This window comes from Marmota flaviventris, chromosome 1 (assembly GCF_047511675.1).
Source record: "Marmota flaviventris isolate mMarFla1 chromosome 1, mMarFla1.hap1, whole genome shotgun sequence".
NCBI classification, from domain to species: domain Eukaryota; kingdom Metazoa; phylum Chordata; class Mammalia; order Rodentia; family Sciuridae; genus Marmota; species Marmota flaviventris.
The window spans coordinates 113,933,110-113,947,596 of record NC_092498.1 but is presented as its reverse complement, the minus strand read 5'-3'; the positions used below and the strand labels follow the sequence as shown (position 1 = coordinate 113,947,596).

Here is a 14,487-nt window from a genome sequence, read left to right as displayed (position 1 = left end):
GTGGGGCATCTGGCACAATGCGCAGGTGCTCACACGTGGGAGGTGCCCTCAAGGACTTTAGAACTAGGGCAGCGAGAAAACATTCTAGGAGAAGTGGAGGCTTCTGGTCTAATCGTTTCTTGACCCCCTGCCTCTGGCATTTGTGTGTGTGTGTGAATTTTATGTAGCTGCCAGGGAAGATGGCTGACTTTGAAAGAATGGGATGGCAGCTTGGGTCACCACCTGTACCAACTGGAAGATAATGATGTAAAGGGCCTCTCCTTCAGCTGGAACCTCCCAAGGCCCCCTGCATGGGGAGCTTCCCAGAGAGTGTCCAAGCAGGTCACATGCAGCAGAGCAAAGGGGGCAAAACTGTGAGGCACATGTGTGGGTAGGATTCTCCCCTCACTTTCTCTCCAGTCTCTATACAAAAAAGCACGGGCAATCCAGGCTGGGATTGGCTGTGCTGGAGAGGGATCCTCACAGGGCCTGGCTCTGAGGCTCCAGCCACGCTTCTCTTCCTTGGGTACCCAGAATCCCACCACAGCTTGCTTTGTTCCTTCTACAGAGTAAGCCCCAGACCTCTGTCCTCTGCTGGGAAACAACAGGGTAGACCCTGAGGTCTGCCCAGCCATCCTCTACAACAGCCCCCCAAGTGACCACTCTCGAGACAGCAGCCCTCCCTCTTGGCCCAAAGACCACTCACTTCTTGTCTTGAAGGTACTCCTCCTCAACATATGGCTGGAGGCGTCCATACCTAGAGAATACCAGGAGGCTGTGACCTCTAATATCCTGTGTCCCTCATCTGTTGAGATGCCTGGTGGACTTGACTAACTTACTGACAATAACGGGAGCTCAGGAGGGCTGGGAGAGTTTGTCTGCACTGATTCCTAAATGATAGGCCAAGTACCTGCCAAAGGTAGGTGCTTCATATATATTTGAGCCATGAATGAACCCAACCACCTGCTGCCTGGCTACCTCAGGGCCAGGACCCTCTCAGTTGACCCCAGGGGTCCCTGTTCTGTCTACAGGCAGGTTGGAACCCTCCCAGATGCAACCCACAGACTCCTTCCCAAATGTGGAAACTGCTTTTCCTGAGGCCTCAGAAGAGTGAGGTCTGAGGCAGAGAACTTCCTCTCAGGGAGGGGACAGGCCCCCAGGGAAAGGCCAGAGCCATCGCCAGCCTGTGTCCCAGGACCACTCTGAGGCAAACACTCCTAGGGCTCATCCTACTTGGATTTCTAAACACCCAGGCAGAGTTCTCCTCTGAAAAACCCTACTTTCCTCAGAGCTGACGGAGTTTCAGAGTGATGCCCGGCATTCCCAACACCAGGCCAGGAGATGGCCATGGGCCAGGGCTTGGAGGTCATACACACCTTTTACCCAGCAGCTCCAGAGCCTTCTGGGTACTGGCCAAATCTTGGTACAAATACAAAACCCCATGGACATAGGGGGTGTTACCCTGCTGCAGGGCAGGCACCAGGCCATCCTCGAGCTCCCAGAGAAGTACTGTGAGGGTTTCCACAAGACAGGACACATCCACTGATGAGCCTTGGTCATCTTCTCCCTAGGATGGGCAATCAAAGAGGGACATTTCAACAGGAAAACGGTAGCCATTTGCAAAAGGAATCACGGCCATACGTCAGGGGAAATCAAAATATTTTCCCTCCATATTCTCAGGAGACATCACACACACACACACACACACACACACACACACACACACACACACACACTAACCTGGTGAGATCTGGCACTTTTGAAAGGGGAATCTGAATGTGGGTTAAACTATGGACACCTGTGGTGCCCTGTCCTGTCTCACTTCTGGTCTCCTTGGGAAAAATTGCCAGAGTCGTTGGGACACAGCGCTGACCCAGCACCTCCACACTCAGGAAAAGCCCTGAGGCTTAAGCACCCACAGATCTGTAGACAACAAGAACTCATGGCTCTGGGCTTGCTGTCTCAACACCAGTGAGCAGACTGGGACTGTTTGTGGACTGTGAGTGCCTAGCTACCAGGGTTCCAAGTTCTGTGAGTTCCATGGCCAAGGAAGTGAGGTCACTATCTCAGGAAGTCCTTTGCTGAGTCCCTTTCTTACACAAGATGGTTCCAATGGCCCACTGGGCTGCAGTCTTCCCATGACATAGGCACAGGTGGACCCAGTTACACCAACACACCCTGGATCAGGCCCTCAGACAGGCCCGGGTGTAGCCAGCTCCCTTGGTTTGGGGAGACAGAGCTTGGTTGAGACCCTTCCCCTTCTTGTGGGTATGTGTGTGGCCCTGAGGAAGTCATTGTGCCTTGCAGGGCCTCCATAGCTTCTCAACATGTTCCCAGGGGTCATTCTAGCATCTGCTTTAGAGGTTGTCATCAGGGACATGTGCCCACACATACATGGACTCCCTGAGAAACCCTTATCCAGGAGTCATGCGTCTCTAATGCACAAATATACAGATAACATGACATAGGAAGTTAAGGGACAAAGGATGACATCCAACTTTACCATGACCTGAGTCCCACAGTGACAGAGGGAAAGTCAGCTCCTCTCTTGGCCATGGTCCCCACTCTGCACCACTGGAGGGTTATTTTCAGAGATAGCCTCCCCTTTGCCATAGAATTCTAATTCCTGTGCGAAATCAAATTGCCCCAATGTCTCTTCCGATCGTATGATGGGGTACACTACAGGGGATTTCAAACACCACAGCATCCTGTGCCCAAAGCCTGTAGCTCCCTCCTCTCTCAGTGGATCCACATCAGCATCTGGTTTCTAAGAAACAGAAATCAACAAGCCTCATGGGGTATCACTTCCAAGTTTGAGTCACGGGAAGTCTAACTTAGTCTGGCTCCACAGGCCCACAGCAGAGGGCACTGCTGAAATTCCAGAGGTTTGTGGGGAAAGTTGGTGGGGCAGCCGGCAGAGACCTGAGGACCCCATGAAATGGCAAGGAGGTGGCATTTCTGTGCCTCCGTTTCTACACGCCTCCCATAGGTGAAAATGCTAGGGCTAAAAAATTCACTGATGCACAAAACATATAAGAAGCAAGGATGGTGTGGAATGGCCAAGAATTTGTTCCATAGCATGGCCACGACCACGGAAACGGACTTCTCTATCTCCATGTCTTTAGGGAAAGGCAAAGCCACTTCCTTTTGTTTTGTGTGCAGTTTAAAGCAACAGTTTCCTCCTATTCTTCCAACTAAACTTTGGAGGCAAGATCCCAGTAGTATGAACAAAGAAGCATCTCAGAGGCAATAGTACTCAATAGCTGAGGCTACTGGAGCAGAGAGAAGGACAGACAATTCAGCTTTGAGGTCTGGAAAGGGAATAGGAGACCAGTCCCTGCAGGGGATACTCACAAACCTAATGCATGTTCACTGAGCGCCCTGTGCTCACTGTTGAATGGAACATGAGGAGCTGATGTCTTTCCATCTCCTAAGGAACTTCCAGATTTAGCTAGCCATCCCAGGAGACTCAGGACCATCATCCTTGTGCACACAGAGCTAAGTGGCTGCTCATTACCTTCCCACCAAAGGTGAGTGGCAGGTGATGCTAAGTTCTTTGAACTGATACTGAATTGAAAAATATTTTAATTGTATATGCTCTCCTGAAAATACCAGTAAATTCATCAGCTTCAAATTACTATAAGAAAGAACTAAAGGGGAGAAGATATGTTAAGCAAAGTAAAGATATGACAAGAATTCAACTTCCAAATGACCTAAATGCACTTGCAGCTTCTGTGCTATTTCCTGTTGCTTATAATACATAGCAGGTTTCATATGTGCTGATGGTGCCTTACAGGTTCCTGGCCTAACAGGAGAGGCTTTCCTCACACTAGAGCAGCTTCACCAAGCATCTGGATTTACACAGCTGCAAATTTTGAAAAGTAACACTAAATGATATCTCTCAAGATAAAGATGTCTGCTCAAAAACAAATATTAAAACTAGATAAAATTCTACTAGAATACAAAAATGTAGAAACTACGATGACATAACAAAATATTTATTAAACTCTAAGCATGTTATTTATTGACCCCCAAACAAATATTCCTATAGCATTTCTAAAAGACATCATCCTTATTCTTCCTTGAATTGCTTCTATCCATCAGAAAGATGTCATGTTCTTAAGGCTGGTTGATTTATTCACTTCAAATGTGAATAAAAACCCAAATCTCAAAATTCCACAAAACCATTTATAAGAAGGGAAAATGTCCTTCATCCAATTCACAATGCAGCTGAAAAAAATCCCAATAAAACCAGAAACAGCCTATGAGAAGGTTTCATAAGAATTGCAATTAGCTATACAATGATATACAGAAACCAGTTTTTTAAACACTTGAAAGTGCTCCTCAGCCACATCAGAAGCAACTAAGATATTTATTTAACACCTATTAACTCAATTTCCACAAGGAAAAAAAAATCTTCCTCATGCTAAACACGATAGATGAAGGAAATGCAGTATCAAAGAACAGCTCTCTTTGGTCATCAGCTCTGCGCTTCCCAGTTCACACTGAGGTTGACTTTCATCCTGCCCACATGGACCAGGACACTTAATTAACACACAGTCAGGGAGCCTGCCCTAGAAGGCTACTACTCCCCAGAGACTAGTACATGTGATCCTTTGGCTTTCCTGACACTAACAGGTTATGAACATCCTTTCTTCTTAAAGAATAGGCTGATGGGGCTGGGGTTTGGGTCAGTGGTAGAGTGCTTGCCTAGCATGTGTGAGGCACTGGGCTCAATTTTCAGCACCACATATAAATAAATAAAATAAAGGTCCATTGACAACTAAAAAACAATATCAAAAAAAAAAAGAATAGGCTGGTGAACACAGCACATCAGCTGTTTCATGTGAGTACTGATATCTATTAGTTGTTGATAGCTGTCCCATTCCCAGGGTTACCTGCTATTAAAAGGCAAGCTCACTGGGGAAGCACTGAGGACTCCTATCATAGCCTCCTGCTGAAAACCTCTATTGAACTCCTGCTTCAATCCTAAGCCTGCTGCTTCCCCAAACACAAGTCTATTGCATGATTTTACAAAGAGGGGGAACTGATGGAAATCACTGAGGGGCTGGAACACCTGAAGAAGGTCAGCCTGGCAAGTGACTAGGTCCTCTTCCAGTCTGACCTCTTTGGAACAATTTGGAAGAAAATGATTTCTAGACAAGTCACTTGATAACAAATTTATAGTTTCATATTTGAAAGCACCAACGAAAGCTTTAGTTACCAGTCAAGATATGCAGTTCATGGGTGTGTCATTATGAGAAGTAACCAAGAAAAGGGTTGTGGCTGAACTCGGACCATAGAGAACCCTCAGTGATCCACAGTGGCATTGGGCAGGGGGAGAGGTAGGGTCAATATGGGTAAATTCAATGCTCAGGACAATATTAAGAAGACTGTTAGATTAATTCAAACTATAATCCTCAGCCCTTTACAATAACAAACCATCCATTTAAGATCCACTCTCCCTCCTCCTGGCCATTTCCTAACAAAAGTACTAAGAGGCTCAGATCTGGCCAAAATGAAAGGCCCAGCAGGGCTTGGAGGCACACACCCGTAGTCCAAGCATTGGGGAAGATGGGACAGGAAAATATGGAGTTCAAAACTAGCCTCAGCAAACTAGAGAGGTCTGAAGCAACTTAGCTAGACTCTGTCTCTAAATAAACATATTTTTAAAAAAAAGTCTGAGGATGTGTCTTAGTGGTTAAGAACCCCAGGTTCAATATCTGGTATAAAAATAAATAAATGAATGACTCATCAAATTTTCAGTCCTCCGGATAGTTCTGTATTTTCAGCAGTGCCCATCAGGAACCATGGCGATGAGGTTACCTTCTAGAAAGCCAATCACATTATATATTCCCACATCCAATACTGCTCAAAAACCTGTTCCCCTGGTTTGGATTCCTCTCAATGAAATGCCTGACTGTGCCAGCAATGCTCCTGTGCAACGACTGTGAAGCACTTGACAACTACTACACTCAAGGCAGGCAAGGCTGGCATCCTGCACCTTTGGGTTCAAAGGCTGGAGAGTCCAGGTTCTGGCAGGGACTGCCCTGGCTTATTCTCCTTTGTGGGACTTTCCAGGACTTGGGTACCATGGGTCCAGCTTAGGACCTGCTAAGACACCCTAGCTATGGGTGCTTCTAATTTTACTGCCATCTCCAAAGTCATCCGAAGCAGAAACCCCTACGATCAATGCAGGGGACCAACACCATTTCCAGAAAGGCCACCTACACTTGAAAGTCCATGCTGTGGAATCACTGGCTTCTACGACTACAGACCTCCCTCCAGATGTGATACTGGCCTTTGGAGCACTGAGCATCTGCTCCAAAAGAAGAGAAACTCCAAGCCCAGACAGCAAACCTGGAGCATGAAAACCTGCAGCACCTCTAACCAGAATACCTCCAGTGACCAAGGGACAAAAGACAAGCAGCAAACATGAGCAGGGAGTCACCAATGCCCCTCCATTTAATGCTTGACACAAAGGCCACCCAAGCAGAAATCGAGGGGCCAGCACCACCCCAGAAAGACCAACTTGCATGACTATGCCCTTGGCAGTGTCCTCAGTGGAACCTGAGAGCAGAGAACCTGGGAGCAGCCTGTGGGTAATGAGCATCTCCTTTCTAAGAGGAGGGACCCTCGAGCACCAGACAGACCTATGAGGCAAGCTTGGGCCTGACTCTCTGTGGCCCCCACCACCAGAGTATTTCCATGGTGACCAAGTTACACAGGACAAACAGCAACCGTGATCTTGGAGCCACCTAGGCCCCTCCTTTCAGTGCCATCCCCAAAGGGCCCACCCAAGCAGAAATGCCCAAGTTTGCCTCGGGGCACCAGCACCATCATGAGCAAGGCTGCATCTAGGTGCACATCTGTGCTGGCCTCTCAACCTGGCAGCTCAGCTGGACCAGCCACCAGACCATCCTCTTCCAGGTCAGGACCCACTCCTGTGGGGTCCAAGAGAAAACTCTTTTGCTAAGATGACATCCACCTTCTCCCACATGGGACCTGGTGGCAGACTGCTTAGATGCATAGCACAGGTCTCACCCTGACCTCTGTGATCCTGGGGCAAAGTGGAGGCTCAGAGACATGATGTCCCCTTCCCTCTCACTTCCTGGCAGCTTTGCCCTCAGAGTTGGGTAGCAGGAGGCTTTCATTTTACTTGGCTCACTGATCAGGCTCCTCACTACTACAGAGGCCCTGTCCTGGCTCTCTGGTTTCCTTGTTGTTTGAGCATCTGGGAGTTCTCTGTCCTTAGGCCATTTGCTTGGATGGGGAAATTTGAAATTGGCTTGTGGTCCAGATAATGAGAAGGGATATGAGGTGCACAGAGGAACCACAATGTTTGGAAGGTCTCCTTCATAATATGTAAGTATAGGAAATATTAAGCCCAGACTACTCACTAGAAAGAATTTTCACAGAGCGCTCTGCTTATAGCTATAAATCTGTGACCAAGAAAAAATTATTTTCCCACTCTAACAGAGCATGGCCTCTGTATGGGCCAGAATCAAGAGAAAAATGGCCTTTAAGGAGGTCACTGAATTATTAGTCTTATGCAAATAGAATTGTTTTGTCAAAGACCAGGAAAATGGGATGAAATACGTAATTTTTTTTATTCTACATAAATAAGCCTGTTCTAGACTCCTGGTGGGAAGACCTCCAGAAGCCTCTGCCACCTGGTGGGGGAGAGTGGAGAGCCACAGGGTGGGGTGGGTGAGCTGAGCCAGTGAGGTGCATGGGCTGCAGTCCTTCAGGGACCCTCAGTTGACCTTCACAAGAGAATCACAGAGGACAGGGTGGCTGAATCAGGAAGGCTGGAGGGATTTTCAGGTAACTTTAAAATAAATCTCACTGTGGGGAAGTGGGGCAAAGAGGAGGTGAGTCAGATGCCCCTTGGCTACCACTGGACAAAGGGGAGTGAGCAGAGGAAGGGTGTGCCACCCTGCGTGCCTCAAGGTCACCTGGGGTTATGGAGCTTGGGGCAGAGGCCTTCACAGGCCCACATTCCCAGCTACCTAGACCACTGGACCTTGAACCCAGATTCCTGAAGGTGACAGGAGCCAGGGGCTCACCTCCTGCCAGGTACCATCCTGCATGTTCCAGCTGCTACCAGCAACTCAGGTTTCAAGCTCCAACCAGGTCATCACCCCCTTACAGAAGCTTCCTAGACTTTTTATACCCCAAGTGGGGACCATGTGGTGCCCCATCCACGTTCTACTAACACCTCTTCTTGTTACTTGTCACAAGAACCCAAACTGTCATTCAGTCGCTCAGTGTTTCTCCAGTGTCCCCTGCATGCCAAGTGACATAGAAAGACATAAACTAATCCATGTGAATGAACAGACAGTGACAACCTGAGGCCAGTTCTCTACAGCAAAAATCCTTGGTCCTCTGAGAACAAATAACCAAAAACCAGGCCTGACAGGGTAGTAGAGAGTGCAGGGAGGGCTTCCTCAAGGGGGTGATGGCCCAAGATCTGAAACCGAAGTAGAAATTACTTCTCTGGGCCTCAGTTTCTCCAGCTCTAAAGCAGGGAGACCCTGTGTGTCACCCACCACTGCCCCTACAGAGCCGACCTGGAGTTCAAGTGAAGACAGATGTGGGGACAAGGTGCAGGGAGAAGGACTACATGGAAATGGCCAGCAGCTTTGAGCTTTTTGTCTTGTTCTGGGCGAGGCAGGGAGGAGGGGAGAGCTGGGAGGGGTGGAATAGGGCCAGTGGAGGTGGTGAGAAGGGAGGGTTTGGGGAAGTTCAAGGCACAGACTCAAAGACAGTTGGAGGATGGAGCAGGGAGGGGTGGTGTCTCCCTGCCAGACCTGGCTCTTTCCATGGTGTGGCCCAACCTTCTTTTCCTTCTGAATCCTGTCCCCCTCCATCCCTGCACCCCCAGCTGCTCACAGGTCATTCCTCTGCCTGACCCACACACTCCCGCTGCCTGGCCTTGCTCATGCAGTCCCCTCACTCGATCCCCTCCCTCTCCTATTGGTCTCCCCCTCTGGACGAATTCCCCAGCCACACCCATCTCTTCATTCTTCTCTGAGCCCCCCACCCCAACTTGATGGGTCCCCCCCTTCCAAGCTCCCGGCATCAGGCCTCCCCTGCAGGGTTCTGCACATGAGGCTCTGGAGCCAGATTTCCAGAATTCCAGTCCCAGCTCTTCCAGGCAGGACCTTGGCTAACTCATAATTCATGTCCTTTCCCAGAGCCTCACCTTTACCACCAGGGAAATGGGTGATATGATTCCCTCTGTAAATATATGCAGCCTGGTTCATGGAGGTATTGATGCTCCGAGGTGGAATTCAAGGTTCCTGTAAGGGGGCGCCTTTTGGCACTTAAAGGAGTGGCCCTCGTGGCTCCAAGAACAGAGTTGGTTTTTGTCCCCTGTAAAGTGACCACTATAGGGATGGTCTAGTTAGTGGCGCTGAATATGTCGAAGCCCCATTTACCCTGTAAATGCTGTCTCATGCTTCTCTTTCCTTCACTTGGGGAGGAGATGAACAGAACCCCAAAGACAGATATGAGATCCGGGAGCTAGTTTGGGCTCCCAGGTTCCTGGATTGCATGGGGACAAACTTACAAGTCAAGGTGGCCTTTCTGAAGGTGGTGATGGTTCCTCCCAGGAAAGCTTCAGGGGTTCTGCACGGTCAGGCTTTGGGGGACAGCATTAATTGCACAAACATCAGTGGTTGCTTACCCTGGTTTGTATTTTGCCTTCTCTCCCTTGGTCCTCATGGTGGTGCTCTGCCTAGGGGAAGGCCCTGGAGCTGTTCTATCCCAAACTTGCCCCATGGTGTTCTCTGGTTTTGGGGGTCCCTCTACTTTTTTAGCAGATGCCCATTTCTGCCATGGGAGACGGAAGAACTGGGGACAAATCTGTCCTCCAAGTTGCAATTGAGGCAACTGACACTGGCAGCATTAAGGGGGATGAAGCTTGGTTGTCCCATGCTGACTGGGGCTGCCTGTTCTTGGGACAAACACTGTTCACAGTCCCTGGCCTCTGAGTAGCAGCTGCAGAGGCTGATGGACTAGTTGCTCCAGTGGACTTGCAGCCTGGCTGCCAGCAAAATGTGTGTGGGTGCTGGCACGGGCCCCCACGGTGGGATTTCTACGTCTGTCAGCACCAAGGGCTGAGTGGGTTGGGCTGCCCAGGCTGGGGGGCCTGCTATCAATGGTGGGAATGGAGCTACCCCTGGACCTGGAGATCCCAGGTGTCCAAACTACTGACAGCTGGCAGAGGTGGGGGCTCTGGGCTTCTTCCTGTCAGAAACCCCAGGTGGGATGGTGGCTCCAGGGATGAGGGGCTGCTTCCCTCAGGGAGCGTGTTTAGGTACCTTTCAAGATGGCAGACTGAGGAATCAGACCAGAGACGCTGCGTCTAATAGAAGATAAAGGTGGTCCTCATCTTCATCTCGTGGAGGCAGGCCCCAAATTCCTTAATAAGACTCCTATAGCACAAGAGTTAAAACCAAGAATCAACAAATGGGACGAATTCAAACTGAAAAAGTTTTTTCTCAGCAAGAGAAATAATATGTGAGGTGAATAGGGAGCCTACATCCTGGGAACCAATTTTTACCCCTCAAACATCAGATAGAGCTCTAATCTCTAGAGTATACAAAGAACTCAAAAAGTTAAACAACAAAAAAGCAGATAACCCAATCAACAAATGGGCCAAGGACTTGGACAGAAACTTCTCAGAAGAGGACATACAATCAATTAACAAATACATGAAAAAATGCTCACCATCTCTAGCAATCAGAGAAATGCAAATCAAAACCACCCTAAGATACCATCTCACTCCAGTCAGAAAGGCAGCCATTATGAAGTCAAACAACAATAAGTGCTGGCGAGGATGCAGGGGTGTGGGGGGGGGGGGGAAGGTACACTCATACATTGCTGGTGGGACTGCAAATTGGTGCAGCCAATTTGGAAAGCAGTATGGAGATTCCTTGGAAAGCTGGGAATGGAACCACCATTTGACCCAGCTATTCCCCTTCTCGGACTATACCCAAAAGACCTAAGAAGAGCATACTACAGGGACACAGCCACATCAATGTTTATAGCAGCACAATTCACAATAGCTAGAATGGGGAACCAACCTAGATGCCCTTCAATAGATGAATGGATTTAAAAAAAAGTGGCATTTATACACAATGAAATATTACTCAGCACTAAAAAATAACAAGATCATGGCATTTGCAGGGAAATGGATGGCAAAGAAGGCCCAGTGTGAGAAGGTGGCTGTAGGCAGAGCGGGACAGCCATTGCCAAGGAAGAAATGCTCATCCATGGGGAATACAGGTAGGCCACAGAAATGAAAGTTTCCTTTGCCGTCACATCAATAGGGGGACCTCTGAGGCTGCCACCACTTCTGGAACTGGCCTGTCCAGTCACCACTGAGGACCTCAACTGGGAGAAACAGAAAGCTCCGCAGCACATCCACTGCCTTCTGATGGGTGAGTCCCAGGCCATCTGGGACAGCTATACCATGCCCCCCAACCCCAGCCCATATGTGGGCCCCCTCTACCTGGGGAGGGGCCAAGCCTCTGGCATCAGTGGGCCTCAGCCAGACCTTGCCTTACCACCCCAGCACTGCCTCCCCGCCCAAAGTGGGTGGGCGCTGCTCTCTCCTCCCAGAGACACCCTCCCACCTCCAAACTTTGTGTCCCCCTCTTCCACAGCCTGCCAACTGTTGCTTGGCCCTTCCTCCCCGGCCTTCTCCCAGCACCTTGGCAGGCTTGGCTCTGCAGCCAGGGGCTCCCTTGGGGGCCACCCTCATGAACACCATTATGACTTCACAGTCCCCTTTCCCCCACATCTGGGGCCTCCATCTGACTCCAGTAGGAACTTCCTACTCTCTCACCAGGGCCCAAAGCCCAACAGTACTCACAGGGCCTCAGCAGTAGACAGCCCCAGTCTGCCACCTTTTTTAAAATTTTTACTTATTTTTTTTAGTCATACATGACAGTAGAATGCAATTTGATGTATAATATATACATGGAATGCACATACATCAATCATATTGTCTATTCTATTCTGCTGCCCTTCCTATCCCCCTACTCCTCCCCTCCTCTCCCATCCTTTCTCTCTATCCAATCTAATGTGACACTTTTTTTTTCTTTTTCTCATCACAACATCATATATGTATTCTGTATAACAATGAGGTTCTCCTTCCATCTTCCGTGGAACTCCCCTTCTCCCTCTTTTTCCCTCCACCTCTCTTCCCTATTTAGTGGTAGTCTTCTTCTCATGCTCTTCCTCCCTATCCCATTTTGAGTCACCCCCCTTATATCAGAGAAGACATTCAGCATTTGTTTTTAGGGACTGGCTAACTTCACTTAGCATAATCTGCTCTAATGCCATCCATTTGCCTGCAAATGCCATGATTTTATTATTTTTTAGTGCTGAGTAATATTCCATTGAGTGTACCTTTTTCCCCCGCATCCTCGCCAGCACTCATTGTTGTTTGACTTCATAATGGCTGCCATCCCTGGGGATGAAGAGTACCCTGGGGCAGCTTGCTGTTGGGTGGGCCTGGAGCCCTCCTCTCCAGGGTTTGGAGACCTCTAGTGGAGCTATAGGAGCTCTGATGGCCTTTCTCTTGGAGCAGGAGCTCATACAGAAGGCCCAGGATATCTCAGCTCTGACTTGGGAACTCTGGGTGCAGAAGATTCCCTGCCTGGGCACAAAGGAAGGCAGGTGGCTATGGGCCACCAGGAGCCTAAAGTCATATTGTGCTCCTCCAGTGATATGGGCTCCCCCTCTGATGTTCTCTATATGCAGGGCCTTCCACTTGCTCATCCACCCTTGGCCACTGTCTCCAAGGGCACTGAGCACAGTCTTCCCTGGGCAGGGCTCTCGGGTATACCATGGTGCTACAAGCTGGCAAGCAGTGGCTCTCTGCTCCTATGCCATACAAGGCATCTGTTTGCCGAGTGGGTGGTCTAGGCTGCAGGAGTTAGTGAAAGGTGCAGCTGACAGCATCATCTTCTTAGGAGACCAGGCATGTGGAGGATGGAGGTAATGTCCAGGTCTCCCAGGACCTGGGACCAGCAGCAAGGAGGCACTTTGCTCAACTGCTGATGTGCAGTTCCAGGATGGCAGCAGGACAACCTGGGAGTTGTGCCGCGGGGCTGGCCAGAGTGGCCAACCACTGTAGGTAAGGTCAGGGGACTCTGTGACTGGACTTCATTCGGGACACTTCTGGCAGGTCCGTGCCCGCCAGGGCCGGGGCAGGGTTGAGGGACAAAGCTTACCCTGAGAAGTACCCATGGCAGCAGTAAGGGTTAGGGAAGACGACGGGATTCAGGGATTCCAGAGCTGAGCACAAAGGGTCCTTCTTCTGCTGCCAGCGCGGCTTGAGGCGAAAGGGCAATGTCAGACCCCTGGCCAGGACCCAGCTTTTAAAGGTTTGAGTAGATAAGGCGGCACGTGCAACAAAGGGTTGCATCACAAAGGGATGCTCGCACATGCAATGGCTGTGTGCGCACCCCGCCCCCCATGCAGGCGGGATAGGCCCTTGAACTCTGAACTTGGTGTGTGCCTGGGTCCTGGGGTGACTGTGAAGCCCTGGCACTGGGGCTGCAGAGCTAAATCCCGCTGGTCCACCAGCTGACCCAGTGAGGTTGCCCAATCATCTGGGAAGGGTTGTAGAAATTGGGTTTGAGGGTCAGCAGCTATGGCAGTGGCAGGGATCCCTCCTGTCTAGCTGGTGCAACACCCCCTCATCCCCGCTGCGCTCCTCTCCAGAGGCGTCATAATAGCTGCACAAGTGGGCTGGAGTCCAGTGGACGTTGGGGGCGAGGACAGTGGAGGGCTGAGCAGCCTCTGGCTGGCAAGTAGAGGGCTGGTCTTGGGGCCCGGAGCAGTTGGGGACTAGGGTACACATACAGTGTTCAACTGGGGGTACCTGCACCTCCAGTACAGGGACATGCTGCCCATGCCTCCTGGCGGTGGTGGTGGGGGAGGGTGTGGTAATCTCTGACAAAGTGGGCTGTGGCTTGGGCCACAATAAGAGCACCCCAGGTGCCACCAAGGGTGGAGAAGGGCAGAGGGCGGAGCCGGAACGGCAGGGCTGGGGGCGGAGGGGAGTCACCCCCAGGCCTCTGAAGGGGGAAGCGATGACAGGTGATAGGCTGTGGGCCAGCACAGGACTGGTCCTGCACGTGTGCAGCTGTGAGTCTTGCCAAGATCTCGCTCACTGGGCCTGGCACTCGACACTCTGTCCTCCCCTGTCGCAGTGAGAGTGTGAGCTAGCATTTGTGTCTAGTCTTGCTCAGGTGGGGGCAGGCGGTGGAGAGTTTGACCACTAGGAGCTCCTGCAATGGCAGGAATCCCTCCGGCCGTGCCCTTCCCAGAGCTGTCTGAGGGCTGTCTGCTGTCCCTCAGGGGCCTGGCCAGACACAAGGGGAACTACTGGGGAGCAAGTTTCCCCACTGAGCGGCTTCTGCAGGCGGTGGCAGCTTTGGGATTCAGGCCTGTGTGTCTTCCTGCACTTCCAATGGGAACACTGGA

At 50.4% G+C, this 14,487-nt stretch overlaps 1 long non-coding RNA gene across 1 annotated transcript; it reads right to left on the bottom strand.

The window, feature by feature from the left end:
* Positions 1-489: 489 nt before the first annotated feature.
* LOC114080033 (uncharacterized) lies at positions 490-13,473 on the bottom strand. Its single transcript, XR_003580567.2, has 5 exons — positions 13,230-13,473; positions 10,308-10,421; positions 9,554-9,625; positions 1,356-1,546; positions 490-736 (listed from the first exon to the last, which is right to left on the bottom strand). It is a non-coding gene; the product is annotated as an uncharacterized lncRNA (long non-coding RNA).
* Between the last annotated feature and the right edge of the window lie 1,014 nt (positions 13,474-14,487).